This window comes from Gracilinanus agilis, chromosome 3 (genome assembly GCF_016433145.1).
Source record: "Gracilinanus agilis isolate LMUSP501 chromosome 3, AgileGrace, whole genome shotgun sequence".
Taxonomy (NCBI): domain Eukaryota; kingdom Metazoa; phylum Chordata; class Mammalia; order Didelphimorphia; family Didelphidae; genus Gracilinanus; species Gracilinanus agilis.
In genome coordinates, this window is record NC_058132.1 from 251,107,432 (window position 1) to 251,117,916 (window position 10,485).

Sequence of the window (10,485 nt, forward strand, 5' to 3'; positions counted from 1 at the left end):
CGCCGGTGCCTCGGCTTTCCCGACCACACAAAGAGGGATGGGTGGCGGCTACGGCCAGCACCAAGGGACAAGTGGCTTCGCAGGGACGCGGTTGCTCGTGGGATGGAAGGGCGGAGCCTTTTGATCTCTTCAAATTAGACTCAAGTAAGCTAACTTCCTGCACCAAGGAGGGAAAGGAGGAACTCGCCGCACTAGAGCCCCACCAAATTTACAGTCTTCCGGAAGTCAAAGGAATATTCCCGAATTTACACGAACTGGAAGGGCAATAGCGGCCCTGAGAGAATGCGACTGCCTAGGGAACTACAATTCCCAGGATGAGACTGAGGCCAAGTGAGATGCGCGAGGGATTCTGGGAGTTGTGGTTTTTGTTCATCTTGAATACTGGGACTTGTAGTATGTAAATCGTGAGTCATCATGGAGTCAACTCTTACTCTTTGCATTTCGCGGTGCTCTTAAAGAGAAATTAATAAAAGCTTCCAGCACCTCTCTTGGACGTACCCTCGTCCTCCCACTCCTGTGTGTCTCTAGGAAAGTCACTTATCCTCGTATTGTTCTAGACAACCCTTTTAGTCAGGGGTTCTCAGACTTTTTGGTCTCATAGATCCCCTTTGGCAGTCTATAAACCCTTTCTCTGAATAATATTTTTGATAAATTACATTTAGAGGTTATTGAATATAAAAAAGTAATTTTTTTCCCTTTCCAAGGTCATGGACCTTCCCGAAGTCTAGCTATAGGAAAAGTTAATTGCTACTTGCTAAATAGATTTGAAAAATGGTTACCAATTCATTTCTCTATATAAAACAAAAGTCACTGAAATAAGCAACAACAGCAATTTTATAAGGTTGAGACCTACTGGATAGAGCCTTAAGGCCAGGAAGACCTAGGTTCAAGTCTTGCTTCTCCCATACAAAGGCCATCTGATACTGTGCAAGAATCATAAATGTTCATCATCCAAAACTATTCTCTAGATCTATAAACTGTAGAGAAAGAACCAACCTGACAGAGGAGAGAGAGGTTTGTAATCTGAGAATTCCTTATGTAGGGAAATCACAAGTTCAGTATCTCTATTTAATAAGGTTGATATTCAGCAAATATACAAATTTATGATTTACTACTGATATCTTTTGTAACAATTTTGTTTAAAAATATGAGGAATTTTTTCAGGGGAGACATACTAGGCTAGTCTCATCATCATTTTTTGAGAGGATGCCTGGCACACATTTGGAGATATAGATATATAATAAGTATATCTATTTCTAGATCTATATATTTTAGATTTATTTATATATTTTATAGTATATATTATTTTATATAAATATACAATTTAAATATAAGTAAATAAATATAAAATTAATTTATATTATATATCTACATGTACAGATACATAAATTGATCTATAAAATAAAATATAAATAGTTGATAATAATTAGCTGATATCAATCAATCAATATTAAGCACCTACCATATTCTAGGCACTGGGTAAGGGCTGAGGTTACCAAAAAAAAAAAAAAAAAAAAAAAAGACAAGAGATAGTCTCTACCCTCAAGGAGCTCACAATCTAATAGGAGAAATAACTTGAAAACATAGAATAAAAAGGAAATAACCCACAGAGGGAAAGCACTAGAATTAAGAGGAATTAGAGAAGGCTTCTTGTAAAAGGTGGGATTTCAGTTGGAACTTACAGGAAGCCAGGGAAGTCCCCAGGTAGAGTTGAAGAGGGAGAACATAAGAGGCATGTAGGGACAGTCAAGAGAATGCCCAGAGCTGAGAGAGATGGAGGGTCTTGTCTGAGGACCAGTGGGGAGGCCAGTGTCACTGGACCCAAGAGTAACTGGAGGAGGGTGAGGTGTAAGAAGATTTGGAAAGTAGGAGGGAGTTTAGGTCATGAAGGACTTTGAATTCCAAGCAGAGAATTTTGTATTTGATGTATTTGTGAGGGGAATAGGGAGCCTGTAGGATTTACTGAGTAAGGGGCTGACAAGGTCGGATCTGCACTTTAGGAAAACTACTTTAATAGCTGAATAGGACTGGAGTGCAGGGAGGAGAGACTTCAGGCAGGCAGACCCACCAGCAGCCTATGGCAGTAATCAAGGCATGATTCTATACACTGCTGTCCAACATGAGGCCTATTGGACAGCTACAATTAGTCAACAAGCACTTATTAACCACTTAATGTGTTCTAGGCATTAACAGGAAAAATCAAAAGAAAGGAAAAATATGATCCCTGCCAGTTCACCTGAGAGAGGTATAGATTCTTCAACATTTCAGACAAAAATTGTTTTCCTGATTAGCTAGCACATATGAAAGATTAGGCCATAGGACCTAACTCACCTGCCTGCTCACTGCCACTGTGATCTAACTGCCACTAGGCATCCAGCTAGCAGGCTTGGATCAATTGGTAATTGTAATTGAAAATGACTAATTAATTACTTAATTAAATGAATGCAATCCCCACATGAGGTTTTCTGATGATGAGATCTCTTGCTAAAATAAACTCAGGCACCTCTGTTATAAATACAATTATAGGGTCAATTATAAAACTAAAATTTTATAGGACAAATTATAAGGATTCTGTAAGGTCGAAAAAGGGAGAGAATTTTAAAAAAGAAATGTTTCGGGGCAGCTGGGTAGCTCAGTGGAGTGAGAGTCAGGCCTAGAGACAGGAGGTCCTAGGTTCAAACCCGGCCTCAGCCACTTCCCAGCTGTGTGACCCTGGGCAAGTCACTTGACCCCCATTGCCCACCCTTACCACTCTTCCACCTATGAGACAATACACCGAAGTACAAGGGTTAAAAAAAAAAAAAAAAAAGAAATGTTTCCTAGACCTTATCACTAACGCCTCTGCATACAACTACACTGGGGAAAGAACATACAAATCCATAACCCTGGCAGTTACCTCCCCAGCTACCAGGATCATCTTTTCTTCTTAAAATTTCCAAAACCTGATAAGGGACCCTTGAAATTTTAGGTTCTCAAAATGGTTCCTTACCTCTTCCTGCTGAGATACCCCAAGATAGTCCCAGAAAAGGGGATCAGGATGGAGATGTCTGTGGCTGAAGTTGCTACACTAATTCATTTCATTTTATTTAACTGTAATTCATATTTTGCTGATTCAATGTGCAAGTGTATGGGGAACAAATATAGAACCTATTCTGAGGCAAGAGGTTTGGCTCCTATAAGGAAAAAATACCCTGTACCAGTGTCTGAGTCATGAAGCCATCTGGTGATTATCCTCTCAGCCTTCCTCTTTGGTGGCTGCTTATAAATCCATATACTTTAGAGATGAACAGAATCTGAGAGATCTCTTGCCAAACCCTCTCATTTTACAGATGAAAAAAAAAAACTGAAATCAAGAGAAAGGAAAAGACATCCTTAATACATCCTTGAATTCTTAATAAGTAGTCAGGGGCAGCTGTGTGACTCAGTGGATTGAAAGCCAGGCCCAGAGATGGGAGGTCCTGGGTTCAAATTTGGCCTCAGATACGTCCTAGCTGTATGACCCTGGCCAAGTCACTTAACCCCCATTGCCTAGCCCTTACCACTCTTCTGCCTCAGAACTAATACACAGTATTGATGCTAAGACAGAAGGTGAGGGTTTAAAAAAAAAGTAGAAGAGATGGGATTTGAACCCAAGCCTTCTGATCCACAATTCAGTGTTCTTTCCTCTGTTTCATATTGCATATCTTGTTATTAAAATAATACATAGGGGCAGCTGGGTGGCAGTGTATATAGAGCACCAGGCCTGGAGTCAGGGAGACCTGGGTTCAAATCTGGCCTCAGACACTTCCTAGCTATATGATCCAGGGCAAGTCATTTAAATCTCATTTCCTAACTCTTGCTCTTCTGTCTTAGAGTTGTTACTAAGATAGAAAGTAAGAGTTTTAAAGAGAAAAAATTATATATGTATATATAAATATAATTAAGTTCCAGGTTCGTCAAACCCTCTTGCCAACTAAGACTCCGGATCTCACAAAAATAATTCCTGGATTAGATTTTTTTTCTTTCATTTCATTTTTCCCAATTATACATCAAAGCAATTTTTAACATTCATTTTTATTATATTTTGAGTTCCAAATTCCTTCCTTCCTCCCTCCTTCCCTTGGATTATAAACAATTTGATATAGATTATACACATGCTATATTTCTATATTTGTCATGTTGTAGAAGACATATCACTGAAAAAACTTGAAGAAAATAGAGTGAAGAAAATGGTGTGCTTCCATCTCTTCACTGAGGTTTGATCAGTTCTTCCTCTGGAAATGGAAAGCATTATTTTTTAACCCTTACCTTCTGCCTTAGAATCAATACTCTGGAGCCATACCTAGAGACAGGGTTCAAATCTGGCTTCAGGCACTTCCTAGCTGTGTGACCCTGGGCAAGTCACTTAACCCCCATTGTCTAGCCATTACTGCTCTTCTGCCTTAAAACTAATATTTTGTATCATTTCTAAGATAGAAGGTAAGGGCTTAAAAAAAAAGATTTATAGAAGCATATGATAAAAATTCACATCAGATAAAAAATATAAGTAGATTTCAATTCAATTGAAGAAATCATGACTCCATTAAAGTATCAAATAAGAACTCCTATAAGTCATAGCTGTTTTGCTTTTTAATCCAACATATTTTGTCTTCAGAAAAAGAAATATACCTAGTCTTTTCTATTTGTGAAAATACTGCTATAATGCTGATAAACGTTTACCAACCAGCTGTCTGAGAAAAAGAATGGATTCATGACACGCTTTTAAGTTGAATCTGCATTAATAATATTTTCTTCCATCCTAAGTCCAGACAATCAAAAAATAATAATAAATCAAGCCGATTTGTAGCATTTGCCAATTTCCAAGGTGTCGATGCTCACGTGGAAAATTTAACGATCAGCTCACAAGGACGGGTTGGAACTGGCTCCAGCATACCACCGCATGTATGTACAGTTTTTGCTAACTTTAAGAACTATTTTAACTTTCCCATCCTAACTCATGGAAACTCGTCAAAGAACACTATGCACTCGCTGAAGTACATGTGAACCAACTAGCAAATCTCCTCTCATAATCTAGCAGTATTATTTTTCTCTTATCCTTATCATTGTTCCAGTCTGTATTTTTTCCCTTCAGAGTGTTTACTATACTGTTAACTTAATATAGGTTTTTTTTTTCATTATTTCCTCTACTTGTCTTGATGCACATATTTTCTCTCTTAGTGTCAAAATAAGGTGATGGTGAATTATGAGCCCCTTCTGAGCTCAGCATACTTTTGTAATCTTGTAACCTTTGGCATGAAGCACATATACTAGTGAATGATGGAGCACTTAAGAGTGATTCACCACTGAGCATTACAGAAAATAGGCTGACGAGTTCAAAAATTCAAGGCAAGTTCCTTGTACTCAGCATGGTGTATATACTGTGCTATCACTTTTTTTTTTCTATTATGTGGTTAAGAAGAGAGGAGATAATGATGGTTTCTTAAAGTTACCTATAATGCACTCAAAACTCTGCTAGGTGTAATGGTTTTAAAAGGTAGAATGAAAACACAGCTAGGAGATCAACACAAAAAGAATCATTTTCAGATAGAGCTAGTGGGGTATGTTCTCTCCTGGATATATACATGGAGTTCCCATTAACTATAATGGGAATTATATGTGTGCATCAAGGGAGCAAGTCCATTCCCCTTCCTCCCCCCCCCCACCACTCCCCAAAGGTGTTATAGCAAAATACTGTTTCTTTCCCAGATCTTCTTCTATTGATTTTATTCACCTGTTGGGCTCTACTAGGGGAGAAAGACCATGGAAAGATAATGTGCCATTTAAAAAAGTTATTCTTTTGTGTTTCTCCATTTTATCTTTCTGATGATGAAAGATGAAGCAATTACAAATTGGTGAGTGAGTAAAATATAGGACAGAGTGGCATGTATTCCAAGTAGGACCCAAAACGATCCATTTTCAGTTTGGAGGCATCAAAACCATGATGTTTCTCTTGGGCAACTATCCCATCAGTTGAGATTTCAAAATTAAAGTAAAAACGAATTGGGAGAGGCAGAAAAAAAAGTGGTGTTGTTATACATATTGTGGAGAGTTGGATATTTAGGAGTTTTGCCAGCCACACATTTTAACAACAATATAATTTAAATCTATAGCTAATGATTATTTGCTGGTGATCATTTTTTGAAATGAAGGATACTAACATAACAATATATCTGTCCAGGAATGTGTGTGTTAGTAAGAGGTGAGGGATAAAATAACCCAGTCTAATTTGTTTGGGGAAGAGAAGGGAGAGGAGGAATAAGCATTTTATTAAGCACTTTCTATATGCCAGACACTGTGCAAAATGCTTTCCTAATATCTCACTTGATTCTTACAACAACTGGTGTGGTATAGGGTAAATGCTATTATTATCCCCATTTTTGTCAGATGAGGAAACTAAGGCAAACAGATTAAATGACTTGCTAGGGTCACACAGCTAGTGGCTGAGGCTGCATTTGAATTCAGATCTTCTCAACTCCAGGACCAGCACTGCATCCACTTTGCTACTTAAAGCCTAGGTAGATAAAGGCGTGAAGTGAGGATATTAGCATACTGTATTTTTACATGTGAAATTAGTTGAAAACTTGTATTCTGTTGGGAAGAACCAAAAATAGATCAATGACTTATCATCTTGGTGTGGGGAAATGTTAGAATCTTTACCTGAGAATCTAATTACATTATTACACTAACCCTATATTGACATTTACCTCCTCTACTGCTATTAGGAGCGAGGGCAGGGACACAACAGGTCATGGTTTCAGAATGAAAAAGCAAGCAGAGCAAAGAACAATGATCTACACCAGTGATTCCCAAAGTGGGCACTACCGCCCCCTGGTGGGTGCTGCAGCGATCCAGGGGAGCAGTGATGGCTACAGGTGCAATTCCTATTAATTGCTATTAAAATTTTTTAAAAATTAATTTCCAGGGGTTAAGTAATATTTTTTCTGGAAAGGGGGCGGTAGGCCAAAAAAGTTTGGGAACCACTGGTCTACACTATTGGGCTCTGTGGGCTGATGGTATAGAAAGAAAGGCCATTGTTATCAAGGGCTGACAACCAGAAAAGTTCTTTCTAGTAGAATTTGTTTCAGGCAAACCAGCCTGGAAACAGCCAGGCAAACTGGAGCACTGCTGGGACGTGATGCAGATGCAGAATGGAAGGGATGAGTGGCATGACTGAAGTTTCAGAACTCTGGAGAGAGAGCATTGAGCCCAGATAGGGAAGAACTTTTCTCTTCTGAATCAAAGTAGGTATATGGGACAGGCCTTTCTAGGTCCTTAAGCTAGCAATCTGAGGAGTCCACTAGAAGAGTAAGTTTTGGGGAAACATAGGACTTGAATTCAAATTTGGACTTTGTCATATATTACCCGTGTGATCTTGTGTAGGTTGAAATTCAGCAATTAGATCAGTCAAAATTGTAAAGGAACCAATCCAGAGCTCCTATGAAGGCCACAACCAGGCATAAGAAGCTTAGTAAAAGGGAGGAGGGAGCTAGGAGAATAGATAGACAGACAGACAGATAGGAAGACAGACAGACAGAAAGATAGATAGACAGAAAGATAAACAGATAGGTAGATAGACAGACAGAGATAGATAGACAGATTGATAGACTGATAGATATAGATAGATAGAAAGATACAGTAATCCCTCATCTATCATGGGAGTTATGTTCCAGAGACCCCTGCCATAGAAAATCTGCAAAGCAGCAGAAGAGCAAACAGACTGATGCTACAGTCACTGAGTCAATCAGCGCCCAGGATACAGAACATAGCGCTGTGGTTGGTCGCCTTTCGTTCAATCATCCAACAGCGTGCCATGTACAATCTCATGTTGGCAAACTTGCGCAAGTGGTAGTGACATACTGCATTTCCACTGTGTACAGTACAGTATTCATCTGCAAAATCCTGTGATATAGAGAAAATTCTGTGATACAGAATTATATTTTTTTAAAAAACCCACAATACAGTGAAGCCATGATAAGTGAACCTTGATATAGCGAGGAACAATTGTATAGCTATAATACATACAGATAGATATGGAGAGAGGGGTGTGTACACACATAGATTATATAATATAAATATAATTACAGCTAGGATTTACACTGAATATTAAGATTTATTGAGTGCTTTTCATATATTATTTGATCCTAAAAGGGAAAAAAGGAGGTAAATACACAGGTGTTATCATAATTTTACAGATGGGAAAACTAAGGCTTATATGCCTCGACCAACTGTTCATGCAACTTATAAATATCCAAGGCAAGATTAGAACCAAATGTCTCCTGATTATAAGTCCTAGGCCCCTTTCGTTCTGTCATGAGGTTCTCTGGCTCTAAGTAGTTGTGTGAATTTGGGTGAGTTCTATAACGTCTTTGGTCTTCAGTTTCCTAATTTGTAAAATGAGAAGGTATGGTATCATGTCGATCTAGATAGAAACCTTGCTTCCCACCCCACCCCCTCCTCCATCTGTTTTGTATAAATCCTGAGGACAGCTTATAATAGTTGTTATTTTTCAGTGTATGACAATATGATAAAGACCATTAATCTATATTAAAGCACTGCTTTTTGCAAAGTATTTACCTTCATATCACAAATCTGTTAGTAATAAATTCTTTTCATTTGTTTGAGCACTTTCAAAAAGTATAAAGACTGGAAGGCTCTTTCTGCCAAATCTAGATCCCTCCCTGAGAAGATTCAGAAAATCCCCTGTGATTTTTTTAAAGTTCAAAAATGAAATTTCTCAGGAAAGTAAAAAAGGCTTTGGACTTACAAATCTTGGTTTAGCTACTTATTTTGAGGGTGACCCTAACCAAAATACTTGATATCTCTGGGCCTTGGTTTCTTCTTCCATAAAAGGAGAAATTTGGACCAAATGATCTCTAAGCCCTCTTCACTCTCTAAATCTATGATTTTGTGATCACACAAACATTTGTATGTCACTTTTCTTTTAACAAGTTCAGTAGTTCCAATTATATGTATTAGCTAATTTAATGGGTTTTAATTATTCATTTTTCTGGGAACTTAATTTCTTAAAAAAACACACAAACTGTAATCAGACCTAGTTTTAATGTATTCTGAATTCTCTGGCTGAATTTCAATGTTCAGGTCTCTGCCTGAAACTCTTATTGATGGAGAGGAGCTATTGACAGTTGACATTGACATATTCACTTAAGAATCCTGTATGTAGTCTGAAGAACACTATACAGCTTCCTTCCTTTGTCTCTATAAGTGTAGTTTCTATTGACTTCATTGGGAGATTCTTGGTAATAGGAACAAGAGAAAAAAAACTAATAGACAGAATAATATTTAGATTCAAAAGAAATTACAGCCATAGTTTCTTTTCATTTACAAAACTTATCAGAGCAACCCTGTAGATGGTGCAAGTATTATCCCCATTTCACAGATAAACTAAGTCCCAAAGAGGTAACATGACTATTCCTCTTGGAATTCAGACAGAATCTCCTTTCTGAGAATACTCCTGAAACTAATAATTCCATTTTCTATGAACTACCTTACTTTACAGATGCACTGGACACACAATTAGCCTGTTTGTAGGAAAGAGCCAATCAGGAGCTTTTAGTGAGTGAAGAGTCTTGCTCACTCCCAGATGTCTTCACAGTGTTTGCTGGCTGATCTTGCTGAGTTGTTCGTTAATCTATCTGAAGCAGTGTAAGCCAGATTCAACCAGTGTTGTGATTGGTCATTGCTGTTCCAAAACATCCAGCTTCTGTGTTTTACCTGTTTCTAGAAGAGACTGTTCATTCTCCATCATTAACCACTCCTTTGTAGTCTACAAATTTAAATTGTCCTTGCCCTGCTTAGGCTATGGGTTTGATTGCATTTGGAATGTGGATGTCCCTGACATGAATGTTAGGTTTTTTCCTTTTTTTTTTTTTTAACATTTATTAATAATCATTTTTAACATGATTACATGTTTCATGCTCCTATTTTCCCCTTCACCCCCCGCACTCCCCCCACCCATGGCCGACACACTTTTCCACTGGTTTTGTCATGTGTCCTTGGTCAAGACCAATTTCCCAATTGTTGGTGGTTGCATTGGTGTGGTAGTTTCGAGTCCACACCCTCAATCATGTCCGCTCCAACCCATGCGTTCATGCAGTTGCTTTTCTTATATGTTTCCTCTCCTGCAGTCCTTCCTCTGAATGTGGGTAGCATCTTTACCATAAATCCCTCAGAATTGTCCTGGGTCATTGTATTGCTGCTGGTACAGAAGCCCATTACATTCGATTTTACCACAATATATCAGTCTCTGTGTATAGAGTTCTTCTGGCTCTGCTCCTTTCGCTCTGCATCAGATCCCGGAGGTCTCTCCAGTTCGCCTGGAACTCCTCCAGTTTATTATTCCTTTTAGCACAATAGTATTCCATCACCCGCATATACCACAGTTTGTTCAGCCATTCCCCAATTGAAGGACATACCCTCCTTTTCCAGTTTTTTGCCACCACAAAAAGC